Here is a 12,930-nt window from a genome sequence, read left to right on the forward strand (position 1 = left end):
GGACCTCATCCTTGGAGGAGCATCTTGCGTTCCTGCCGAAACCACTTGGAGAAAGAAACGCCTGTTTATTGGCACCTTTGTTTCACACAAACGAAGATTCTAACGCTTTAACAACCCAGTTCTCAAGTAAACTACCCTTTTTTACAAGGATCTTGCTCTTTTCTGGCCAGACCTCACCCCAAAATGGCCCGCTGCCTTCATCTTCTTTGTTAATAGCTCAGCAACCCCAGCCTGCCTGCGGTGTGCCCAGCTGGGCCCAGGGGGTCTGAGGACGGGGGAAGACCCTCCAAGCTGTGCGGGGAGGCTTCCCCTGGGCAGATTGACCTGCAACCCCCTGCGCCTTCCCCCCGGTCCTGAGAGGCATCCTCCCTGTTGTGGGGTCTGTGAGGTGCGGGTCACTCTCTCCAGACCGCCGTAGGCCTTTCATGCCGTTTCCAAAGGGCTGTCACCTCTCAGGAGTGCGCTCCCGGCAGGAGGGTTTCGCGGAAGGGAGTCAGGGACACAGTCTTCTAGAAGCTTCTGGAAGGGCAGTGAAGGCGGTGAGAGGTGGGCCTGGCTCTCAGCGCAGGAAGGGAACCTGCCTCCAGGGGCCCCACGGAGTGACAGGCACCAGTCTTTGGAGTAACAGCCCAGTAGGGTGGGGAGATGTGGGCGCGCGAGGGATCCGGGGGCCTGGAGCACCGCCCGCCTGCTGCCCGGGGTGGAGGCTGGCTCAGCGTCCCGCCCCTGGTGGGTCCTGAGGGCACGTGGGGGCAAAGGTGGTTGCCTGCGGGGGGTCAGACTTGGCAGATTGAGTGTCTGTGCCCACATCCACCCGCAGGTGTGAGCACACACACACACACACACACACACACGCCCGCGGGCGAGGGGGGGCAGCGTGTGGCTGGGGGGCATGGATTTGAGGTCAGGAGCAGCGGAGTTGAATCTGAGGCTTGAGCAGCCTCAGGTCTCAAGCTCAACCCCACCCCCCAGGTGCCACAGAGGCCCAGGAGGAGGGATGAGAAGGTTCCAGAACCCCCCACACACTCCGAGTCATCGGGCAGCCCTCTTCGGGTGGATCAAGGCCGTTTTGTGGACGCACATGCCCCAGGGGCTCTGTGTAGGTCTGTGGGAGGCAGCTCTTGGGGCTCTGGGGCCCACAGCCCCTCATCACGGGGTACCCAGGACATTTCAACCTTTTTTGCTGCCGCGTAGATGCTGTGAGGCTGTGTGCTGGGTGGGGGGCACACCCAGGTGACCTGCCGGGCCTGGGGCAGGCCTGCAGGGTGGCCAGGGCTCCTTGGGGGCCGGCTCAGCACCTCTCCCCAAGGATCCTTTCTGCAGAAGGAGGGCAGCGAGGCAGGAAGACTCCTTCCCCTTCCTGAGACAGTCCTCGGTGGGAGGCAGCCCAGGAGAGGGGTCAGGCAGGCCTGGTCTTCCACCTCCCTCAGCCCTCCCTGTGCCCCCCACGTGGCACCCTGTCACCCTGTCCCGAAAGCTGTGGAGGCCACGTGGGCCCCAGGCCCCCTCATCCGCAAGGACACGAAGAGCTGATGCTTTTGAACTTTTGGAGAAGACTCCATCTTTTGGAGAAAACTCTTCAGAGTCCCTTGGACTGCAAGGAGATCAACCAGTCCATCCTAAAGGAAATCAGTCCTGAATAGTCACTGGAAGGACTGTGAATATTCATTAGAAGGACTGATGCTGAAGCTGAAACTCCAATATTTTGGCCACCTATGAAGAACTGACTCATTTGAAAAGACCCTGACGCTGGGAAAGATTGAAGGCAGGAGAAGGGGACGACAGAGGATGAGATGGTTGGATAGCATCACCAACTCAATGGACATGAGTTTGAGTGGACTCTGGGAATTGGTAATGGACAGGGAAGCCTGGTGTGCTGCAGTCCATGGGGTCGCAAGGAGGTAGATACAATTGAGTGACTGAACTGAACTGAACTGACTGACCACTTCTAATCTCTTCTCATCCCTGTAATTTTGCCTTTTGCAGAATTTTGCATCAAATTAATTATACAAATCATTTTGCATGAAAAGGACTCCTGTGGACAGTGATCTCTGCGTCCCCGCAGCTCCCAGCACTTGGCTGGCTGCAGAACAGACACCTGCTCATCACAGGCAAAGCACTCAGCAGGGATCCGACCCCCGAGCTGGTGCTTCTCAGCGTGTGACCTGGGGACTCCAGCATCCCCATCTGCCTGTGGAATGCAGGTTCCCAGGCCCCATCAGCGTCTCCAAACGAGAGCCTCTGGAAGAGGCGTTTCGAAGCCAACCAGCTGAGTTTACAGAGTCTTGGGGTTTGAGGATCACACTGGGCATCTTTGCTGAGTCATGTGGGAGGGGCCCAGGGCACAGACGTGCTGTCCCGACAGAGACCCCAGGACTGACGCCTTGCCCTCACCTCCAGGCCCGCAGCCTGGTTCCTGTGGAGTCTGGGCGCACGTCCCAGAATCTGCAGCTCCACCTGCTTCCTGCCTCTGCTCCCACAACTGACGGTTCTCCTTCTGCTCTGAGCAGAGGCCGCCCAGCACCCTGAGCCTCCCGGGGTCCCCTCCCGGGGTCCCCTCCTGGGAGCGCTTGTCCCGCTTCACCCTTAGAGCCTGCCCCTCCCTCCCAGGACCTGCCGTAGCCCGGCCCCGCCTCGTGTGTGAACCTTCCTGGGGCCCTCGGCCAGGGCAGCGGGCGCAGAGATGAGACGGTCAGCCTGTCAGAAGCTCTGGGAACAAGCGCCCTTCACAGGGCTCTCAATGGCGCAGGCCCCGCCCTAGTGGGGAAGGCGGCTGCAAACCCCTCTCCCTGCTTCCTGGAGCGTGTAGGTCGCTATTTCCATTTCAAGGCTGCGGCCATCAGCCTGCCTGCTCTTGAGTGAGGCATGTGGCCCACAGATCCCAGGCCCCGACGGTCAGCGAGGGGAGGGCTTCCCTTCGCATCATGGACAACGGGCCCCCATTAGCCAGGGCACTAGGAAGCTGATCCTGCTCTGCCCCGGGAGGAGGTTGGGGGACCCACCCTGACGGGCCGAGGGGCGGGGGTGGGCCAGAGGGCAGGGGCAGCCCAATCCTGGGACTCCCCCAGCCCCCGCGCCAGGCAGGGCTGCAGGCCTCAAGCTGCACAGCGTCCTCATGACTATGAAAGTCGTGTGTGGAGGAAACACGGGCCCAGTGGACAGATGAAGCAAAGGCCGGTCACCCCGCCCAGCAGAGAGCATCGCGGGAGCTGCCGTGGACCGAGGTGGGCACCGTCGGCTGGTTCTCCCCAGACTGCGCACGTTTCCTTTAACCCTGTGACTGGTGCCACTAGAGCTGGAGGGCGGGCATCAATGCCCCGTGGGGGGCCCGTGCTACAGCCTGTGATCACAGCCCTTCACCCCGCCTGCCTCCCTCCGCCTCCCGTGGTGGCTGTCTTCAGAGCTCTGTCCCAGGCTTGTTCTACCGTGTGCGTGTGGGGGTGCATATATGTGTGTGCATGCGTGTGCATAAGTGTGTGTGTGTCCATGTGTGCATGTGGGTGCGTATATGGATGTGTGTTTGTGTGTATATGGGCGTACATATGTGTATGTTGTGTGTGTATATGTGTGTACATGTATGAATGTGTATGTGGATGTGTGTGTGGATGTGTGTATGTGGATGTGTGTGTGTGTTTGGATGTGTGTGTTTGTGTGTTTGGGTGTGTGTGTGTATGTGTGTGTGTGTGTGGATGTGTGTGTGTGGATGCGTGAATGTGTGGATGTGTGTGTGTGAATGTGTGTGTATGTTTGGATGTGTGTGTGTGCGCACGTGTGTGTGTGTGTGTATGAGCTGAGCTCGCGTTGCTTACATCTCTTGTCACACGACACCCTGACATCTCCGCATCCTCCCCAAATATACTGCTCAGTCATCCCACCCCCTGGAGCAGCTGGCGTGGGGTCAGCAGCTTCTTCCTGCCTGGACGCCAGTGCTCACGTGATCCCGCTTCCTCTAAGACCCCTTGGCTTTCCTCCTGCACAGGGACAGCTGCTCACAGGGCTCACGATGGGTCAGTGGTGAAAAGATGAGACCAGCTGTGTCCCAGGAATCCTCTTGGGCCTCGGGTGCCAAGGAATAGCTTTGGGAAATGCTTCATGCAGGGGGTCCCGCCGTGGCCCCTGGAGCGAGAGAAATCCTGGTGAGCCTTCGGGTTCTGAAGCTGCATCTTCTCAGCTGCCAGAGAGGCACGTCTCTGAGGGCCTCTAGGAGGGACACGCGGTCCTCCCCAGATCAGCGGTCCACAGTGGAGGTGCAGCCGTCTCCAGGAAGTGAGAGCATCTCTCCAGCACTGGGCTCACCAGGTAGAGAGAGTGGGCTCCTGGCTGTGCCCTGGGTAGAAGGAGGGGCGTCCAACCACAGCCTGGCTTCTTCTGGGGCAGCGAGGGTGGTGGGGAGGGAGAGGAGGCAGGTGCCAAGACCACCTCTGTCCCAGGCAGCCTTCGGACACCTCAGCCCTGGGAGGGCAGGGAGGCCGTGCACCCAGAAAGAAGGAGTCTTCAAGCAACAACACCCTGAGGGCTAGGCTCTCAGAGCCCTGGGGAGCCCAAGGCCTGGGGGTGACAGGGAGCCGGAAGGGAGGTCAGAGCGTCTGTGGTTCTGTCTCCCTGCCCCTCGGTTCTCTCAAGCCTGAAAACGGGCAAGCTGCTTTCCAAGATGCTGGCTCCCAAGATGTTGGCTCCCAAGATGCTGGCTAAGAGGCACCACTGGAAAGGGAGTCTCCAGGGCCCAGGGCCACCGAGACCCTTGCCTTCAACTCCCTGGCTGCCGTCGTTCATCGCTCAGTCGTGTCCAACTCTTTGCGATTCCGCGGACTGCAGTCGCCAGGCCTCCCTGTCCATCACTGTCTCCTGGAGCTTGCTCACACTCATGTCCATCGAGTCAGTGATGCCATCCAGCCATCTCATCCTCTGTCGTCCCCTTCTCCTCCTGCTCTCAGTCTTTCCCAGCATCAGGGTCTTTTCCAATGAGTCAGCTCTTCGCATCAGGTGGCCAGAGTATTGGGGCTTCAGCTTCACCTCCTTCTTTGGGGTGTTGCAGGAAATGGTGGGGGCGGATCATGAAACAGAGGCTGACCATGGAACCCAAGAGACACGCTGATCAGGGTTCTGGGAGGGGCGGGGGTGGGGTGCAGGCCTGGGCCCCGGTGCCGAGCAGATCATCCCGGCAAGGGACCCAAAGCCAGGGCCACAGTCGGGGTGCAGCGACGGCCTGAGCTGCCTCCTCTGTGATGGAGGCCCTGCCGCCTCCCCCGCCGTCTCCAGCTTTCTCTAGGGTGAAGTGAAGGTGACGGACGAGGAAGGGCTTCTGTCTGCCATGAAGCACCTACAGTGTGCGCTAATACTGTTGTTATTGCTGTAATTATTGTTATTCCAAGTGCACAAGGATGATGGACGGCCTGCGGGGGCGGGGGGGAAGTCCAACCTGCCAAGAAATTCTCATATTTCAGGGCGAAAATGCTTTGAAATCCGAGGAGGAAAGAGGCTTAGAACCAAAGGCATTTGATTATCATTGCATTTGAGTCTACACACATAAGACCTGACTTCATTCAGAAAAGTCACCCACGAGAAATTAAGTCGAGATTTCCCCCATCCCTTGCTGCATTTACCAGCTCTGGGGCTTAGGAGATGGAAAGTACAGACTCCAGTTGGGAAGAAGCCTTCTGGAAGTTCTGGTTCAGCAGGCAGCCAGCAAGCACCCCTCCCTTCTCCCACCAACAGCCAGGAGCTTAGAAGAGGGAAGCTGAATTGTTATTCAATGTCCTTCCCAGCCCAGCTCCCACGCAGCTCATCCGCGAGCCCGTCAAGGTTGGCTGGAAAGTCCCGCGAGCCCGTCAAGGTTGGCTGGAAGGTCAGACCCCTGTGACCCTGTGACTGCGGGTGCCTGGAACCCAGGTCAGTGATTGCAGAGGCTGGAGAAGGTGCCTGCAGTTCCTGTCAGGGGCGGCAGGGCCAGGCTAGGGGGCTGGGCCCCGGGCCCCCCGCTCACTGACCCCGCATGGCTGAGACCACCCGTGACCGCCTGCCCTCCCTGCAGGGCAAGCTGCTGGCTCTAGTGGGTGAATGAGCCAAGATGCCCATGGGAAGCTGGCTGTGGGTCCTCAGACGGTGGTCTGGGCGATAAGGAATCCCTCCAGCAGGGGTCCCTCCAGTCGTCAGCGTCTCCCACCTGCAGGGAGCTGGGCGAGCGGAGCCCGTTGCTGGAATCAGGCAGCACGCTCATCGCCCACTTCAACCTCCAAATCTCCTTGGCCCCTTAGGCTGCGGGCATGGCTCCAGGTCCTGGAGCTGGGCTCTGCTGTCCGTCCTTGTGGCCGGCTGCACAGGCAGTGCTCAGCTCCTCCAGGCTTCCAGGGGAAGTGGGAAGCCCTTCACACCATGTGGCAGGTGACTCGAGGCCTGGGGCCCAGTGACTGGCCAGGGCATGATGCAGGGCCTCCCAAGACCCCCACCAGGAGGCTCATCGAGCTCCCGCCAACCCCACTGAAGCCGTCGACTCAGGGCTGCTGGCCGGCGGGGCTCCTGGACCCCAGGACAGGGAGTAGAGCTTTTCCCAGACCCCTCTGGACGGCAGACACTGCCCCAGGGCTGGGTGTGCAGGCGGCTGGCTTCCCAAGACCTTTCTGGGTCTTATTGGAGGAGCCAGCCTCCTAATCAGGTGTGCGTGACATCCTCTTCTCACGTATCCCGGAACGAGGCTCTGCTGAGGTCTCACCATTCCCAAGCAGGCGGGCAGGACCGGTGTGTCCCGGAGGAGTCCCCCTCAGCATCCTCACGTGCAGCTGGGAGGCCCCCAGCCCTCAGAGCAGAAGAGACTTCCGCCCAGACCCCAGAGGCTCCTTCCTGCAGGGTGGCGCTCTGGCTGGCACAGCGAAGGACCACAGGTGGGCGGGATTCATTCTCTCCCAGGTTCCCCTCATCAAGGGGCCGGCAGGACCTCGCCCGCCCCCGGAGGCCCCTTCCAGCCCCTGGAGGCTTCAGGCGTCCCCGGGCTTGTGGCTGAGCCGCTGCGGTCAGCGTCTGCCTCCATGTCTACGTGGCTTCTCTTCCAGCCGAGTCAGATGTCCGCCTGGGCCGCTCGTTCGAGGGCTCCCGATACGACATTGGGCCCCTCGATAACCCAGGGTCTCCCTCCCACCTTAGCACCCTTCGTTACATCTGCAGACATCTTGCTTCCATGTAACTTCACATTTACAGGATCCCGGGGTTGGGACCCGTTATCTTCAGGGGCCACAAGCAGGCTGAGCAGACCCAGCAGGAGGCCCACAAAAGCTGGACCCCAGAACCCAAGGCTGACAAAGCCACAGACTCTCAACGTGCCGTGCTCTGCAGCCATTTTTCAGTTTAATTGGCTTGAAATGCATTTGGCTGGGAGGGATGTCCCAGGAAATAGATGGGTTTAATAACACCTCCCATCCGTGCAGGGCATGCCAGCTCCGGAGCCGGGGTGCGTCCGCACGCATCCGTCCTCTCGGCGTGGCCCCTGGAGGGGGCGAGTGACACCAGAGCTCAGGTCACCCCGCCACCTAGCCACGGAGGGGCCACCCCTCCAAGCCCCGGGCTGGCTTTGCAGCTGAGACGCCAACCCGCAAACATCCACCTCCAGCCCAGACACAGGCAGCCGGGACCCAAAGAGATGGCCCTCTCTGGACACGCCCTTCTGAGCATCCTTCCGGGAGCAGAGGGCGCCGAGTGCTGGCACCTGGCACCCTCACCAGTGGGCAGCCGGGGTGGCTGTCCTCCCTGTGACGGGCCCGCATGTCTGGGCAGCAGACGGGCACTGCTGCTGGCCGCAGGCATGGGGCTCCGGCCCCAGGCCTGGTGTAGGCACCGCCCCTCGTCCTCCGAGGTGCCTGACCTCTGGGTCTTCTCAGGGGAATCCTTACTCCCTTGCACCCCTCACACAACAGAGAGAGGCCGTGGGATTTCAGCTCGGGGTGGGGGCTGGTGGGGGTCTGCCGCTGAGAGCCTGTAGCTTCACCCCTAAGGGGCTGAAAGTGCCTCCCCGGTGAACACGGCTGGAAGGGGGCTAGAAGCACCTCCACCCTTCCTCTGCCCCAAGAGCGTGGGCTGGCCTGGGGGGTGGCTGGGCAGAAAGGCTGGGCGGCCCGGCCCTTGTCCACCCCTCCTGAGTGGGGGTGACGGTGCACCCAGCCTGGACCCAGGACCCTCTGGACAGCAGACGCTTCTGAGGCTCAGGGAGAGGCGGCAGGCGGGTCTGGAAATGCTGTCTGGGCGACTCACGGGGGTAAAGGCAGGTGGGACCCCCGGGGCAGTCCCCCGGTGACCTCAAACATGTGTCTGATGACATTCCGAAGCGTTGAAGGGCCTGGCCCACAGCAGGATGTGGCCCCCTGGACAGGGTCCTGGCCCCAGGCAGGGCGGGCTCGGGCAGGGTGGGGTTGGTCCCCATGGACAGGGTCTGGGCTCTGGGCAGGGGGGGCTTGGTAAGGGCAGTGTGGTCCCCGTGGACAGGGTCCTGGCCTCGGGCAGGGCGGGCCCGGGCAGGGCAGTGTGGTCCCCATGGACAGGGTTGGGGCCCCGGGCAGGGCCGCCTCAGTTAGGGCAGTGGCGGCGGCAGTGGCGCCGTCAGCCGGGTCTCGTCTTGGTGAGCACAGGGCCGCAGGGAAACGGAAATACAAGTCTTGTTGATTCCAAGGGATTTGTCGTCCAGGTAACAGTGTCAGGAGCGCTCGGCTGGGAGCGAGATGCCTGCTCTGGATGCGGGCTGTTGCCTCTGCGGCCCGTCTGCAGAGCCCTCGCCTCTCTGGACGCCTGTTCACTCGTGTTTGCGGAGCTGCTGGGGGGACGCAGCCGTGACCGGCTGCCAGCCATGCTTCCGTCCCTCTCCGATCTGTGGGCTCCAGAGTCAGTCCCCGCCCCAGCAACGGTGTGCGGCAGAGCCCCAGCAGGGTAGACCCCAACTGAGGCAGACCCCCCCACACTGACGCAGACACCTCCATGCTGCGGCAGACCCCCCGAACTAGGGCAGACGCCCCACACCGGGGCCGACCCCACCCCCGGGGCAGGTGTCAGGGAGGGAGGCGCAGCCGGGGGCCCTGGATCCCAGAGGGCCTCTGCAGGGCGGGGCTCTGCAGGCGCAGAGGAGCTGGGGCTCAGGTCTCGGCTGCCTGCGAGCACACTTCTCTCCTTCCGGTAGCGGTGCTTTCCAGGGAAGCACCTGGCGTTTCCCTTCCCTTTCTCTTCGAGGAGGTCAGGCCGCGCTTCCTGAAAGCTTCGCCTCTTATCCATGGGGCGTTTGTGCTGTGGAGCCTTGGAGGCCCTGGGGCTCCGGACAAGGACGCAGCTCCGCACTCCTGGGCCCAGCGCCACCCACCGGGGCCGCCTTTTCACCTGCTGCCCAGACCCAGGCCCGCTGTGCGCCCTGCCTGCCCACCTCCGCCTTCGAGTCCCACCAGGATCCCAGGACCTAGAATCCAACTCTGGTCCTGGGAGGCCGAGGAGGAGGGGTCCTCACACCTGCCGGGCGGCCAGCACAACCTCCCGGACGCTCGCCGGCAGACACAGGGCTGCGACCGGCTGGCATCTCTGACTCCTTTCCTCTGTAGGGTCCCTGAGCTGGTGTGATCTCACCCACCACGTGAGGATCGAGTCCATTTCCGCAGCTGCCCTGAGCTTTGTTTTCCTGCTTCGTGGGAGTCTGATTGGGGTTCAATGAGACACCCCACCTGGGACATTTAACCAGATGCAGAGCCCAAGGTGAAATCTCAACAAACGGCAGCCAGTATCAGTCATCTTCGCCTTTTTATGTTGCTCATGGTGTTCGTGCTGCAAGAATACTGGAGTGGTTTGCCATTCCCTTCTCCAGTGGACCACCTGAATATTCACTGCAAGGACTGATGCTGAAGCTGAAGCTCCAGTCCTCTGGCCACCTGAAGGGACTCATTGGAAAAGACCCTGATGCTGGGAAAGATGGAGGCCAAAAGGAGAAGACAGCTGCAGAGGGTGAGACAGTTGGATGGCATCGCTGATACAGTGGACATGAACTTGGGCAGACTCCAGGAGATGGTGAGGGACAGGGAGGCTTGACTGCTGTAGTCCGTGGGGTCGCAGGGTCAGATATGATTTAGCGACTGGACAACAGCAAGTCCGTTATCTTAGGTGCTGTTTCACTGGCTGTGATTTATTATCACGGTCGCTGTTATCACCGGTCCATCCTATCAAACCAGGGGCTGCTTTCTGGAGCCTGGAGAGTGGAGTGCGACTCCTCCAAGACTAGGATGGGCTGGAGGAGAGGTTCCTGAACCTCCCGGGCAGCCAGGGCCAGCCCCGGACAGGCGGGTGGACATCCGGAATGCCTGCCCGTGTGACCTTCAGCTGAACAACCAGTACCCGTGGTACTTTGTTATGCTTAGATTTTTGTTTACCTGAAATTTAAATTTTTTCGGGATAATGTTGACACCATTCAGGGGAAGCAGCTGTCAGGTGGGCGACTTGTGTGTTTCATGTGCTGGGTGGACATCTAATCCACCTGTTTTCTTTTGAAACATCTTTATTGACATACATTCACGGACTCACAATGCGTCCATTTAGAGTATGCAGTTCCACAGTTTTTAGCATATTTGCAGATGAACACAACCGTCACTACGGTCATTTTTAGGAACTTTTATCAACTCAGAAAGGAGCCCTATTCCACTGACTGTCACTCACTGGCCCCGCCCCCCGCCCTTAGCAACGGTCGCTTGGCTTTCGGTCCCAGTGGAATCCCCTCTCCTGGGCGTCTTGCAGGAGTGGGATCATGTGAGGCATGGTCCATGGCGGGCTTCTTCGCTTCCCGTGCTTTCCAGGTTCATCCACACAGTCCCACATGCCAGGGCCTCACACCTTATCATGCTAATAAAACCCTTCGTGTGGATGAAACGCATCTGTTTATCCAGCCATCGGAGGTGGTGGTGAGGGCTGTCTCCTCGACCTCAGCCTGCTGCCTGCCCTTGGCACGGCCAGCCCAGGTTTAGCAAAGAACGCTGATGAAAACCAAACAGCATCCTCCCCTCCCCCAGCACTGGTACCTGATCCAGCTCCCTGCTCCATCCTCGATGTCGGCCTTTAGCAGGAACCCTGACAGGCCAGGTGAGCAGACTTCCCCACCTGGCTACCCAAGCAGCTCCTCTTTGTGACCTCCACCCACTGACCCCACCTCCTGTCTCCCCCGACCCTGGGAGTCCGTCCCTGGCCGTCCTGCTCTGTGCAGAGCTGAGCTCATGCCTGCCCCAGTCTCTCTCACCTACTACAGTGACTTGAGTCCGGTCTGCCTTGCTAATTTAAACATGCGCTGGGCGCAAACATTCTTCATCAGCAGACATCCTGGCTGCTCCCCCTCTAGGCCGTGTTCCCACCTGCTGCTCTAGCGTCCAAGTGCAGGATTCGGCGTGGACATGTGTTCCCGTTTTTCTTAGGTAGTTGTGTAGGAGTGGAACTTCTGGGTCCTACGGCTGAAATTCTGATATCACAGAATATCTTGGATTTTATCTGGCAACTCCGGGCCCTGCCCATGCGTGTGTCTTATGGTGGGGCAGGGGGCGACCCCTTCCACTTCACTGAGGGCTAGGGTTCTGGTCCCCCAGGGGTGGAAAGAGGCCAACGTCAGGGATCACAAGTCACGGCTCTGGGTCACGGGCTGCCAGTCTGCACACGGGTCGTTCGGTGGCCTCTGCCACCACCTGCATCAACTCTGGGCCAGGTGGCCCGGTCCTGGGGTCCCAGGAACCCTGGAGGACCCAGGCAAAGCTCGCAAACAGGAGGGGGAAACGTGCTTTCAGATGCCCACCCTGGGCCCCCAGCCCCAGCGAGGCCAGGCGAGTAGAAACAGGACAAGTTTCTCAGGCGCCTTTATCGGGGGTCTGCCCCGGGCGGCCAGCACACAGCTCCCCAGACGGGCTCCGGCAGCAGCGAAGCCTGAACACTCCACCTGCTCAGAGGCTGGACGTCCAGGCAGGCGCGGGCAGGGCTGGCTCCTCCCGGCCTGCTCCCTCCTCGCGGGGCCTGCAGACGCACCTCCCTGCCCTCCTCCCACTCCGCCTCCATCTGTCTCCACACCTTTCCGGTCCCTCTCTGTGTGTCCACGTCTCTTCTCATAAGGACGCCGGTCAGCTGGGTTCAGCCTGCCCTAAAAACCTCATTTCTAACTTAGCCACCTCTTTTGACTTTATCTCCGAGTCCAGTTACACACTGAGATCCTGGGGTTAGGACCTCAATATGGGAATCTTGGGGACACACCGTCCTGTGCATATGTGCTAAGTCACTTCAGTCGTGCCCGACTCTTTGCGGCCCCACCAGGCTCCTCTGTCCAAGGGAGTCTCCAGGCAAGCATGCTGGAGTGGACTGCCATGCCCCCTCGGTTCATCCTGGAGCGTGAATCAAACCTGGACGTGCCGCTGGGCGTCTCCCTGGGGATGGCCTGCTTTTCTGGAAGGGAGAGGCCTCTGGTAAAGACCCATTTACGCACAGGAGGAAGATGAGAGAGAGACTGGGGAGGAAGGAAGACGGGACGGCAGCCCATAAGGGGTGGACACGGGTGAGCCAGGCCTCGGGGTTCCCGAGAGGAAGGGCGGCCGGCCTGCCTCCCAGCTGCGGACGTGGCTCCAGGCACCCTGGCGAGGCGGCTGTCTGGGCCCCCGGTTCCAAATCAAGACTGTAACAAGGGCAGCCCTGCCTCTCTTCTCTAATTAAGGCTGCAGGGGAACAGAAAGCTCCTCTGTAATTCAGCCCTGGCCCCTCCTCTGTCATCTTAATTAAGGTTAGGGCTACCGTGGCTTAGGCGGCTGCCATCGTTAGCACTAAATCAAATGCCGTTTTAGGATACGGGCCGCTTGAGAGCGAGGAACAGCAGGGCTGAGAAATAAATATTTGAAAAGGGCAGAGAAGCTGTGAAATTGCCGGCCTTGGCCTCATCAGCACGGATCCCGACGCCGCTTG

The 12,930-nt window shown here is 60.6% G+C and overlaps 1 long non-coding RNA gene across 2 annotated transcripts; it reads left to right on the plus strand.

Moving 5' to 3' along the window:
* Nucleotides 1–404: 404 nt before the first annotated feature.
* On the plus strand, nucleotides 405–10,895 carry LOC121818981 (uncharacterized). 2 transcript variants are annotated; one of them, XR_006059045.2, is made up of 4 exons: nucleotides 405–3,224; nucleotides 3,980–4,299; nucleotides 5,766–5,889; nucleotides 6,723–10,895. It is a non-coding gene; the product is annotated as an uncharacterized LOC121818981 (long non-coding RNA). The 2 variants fall into 2 exon arrangements; XR_006059044.2 differs by having other exon boundaries at nucleotides 5,766–10,895.
* The last annotated feature ends 2,035 nt before the right edge of the window (nucleotides 10,896–12,930 follow it).

This window comes from Ovis aries, chromosome 3 (assembly GCF_016772045.2).
Source record: "Ovis aries strain OAR_USU_Benz2616 breed Rambouillet chromosome 3, ARS-UI_Ramb_v3.0, whole genome shotgun sequence".
In the NCBI taxonomy this organism is placed as follows: Eukaryota; Metazoa; Chordata; class Mammalia; order Artiodactyla; family Bovidae; genus Ovis; species Ovis aries.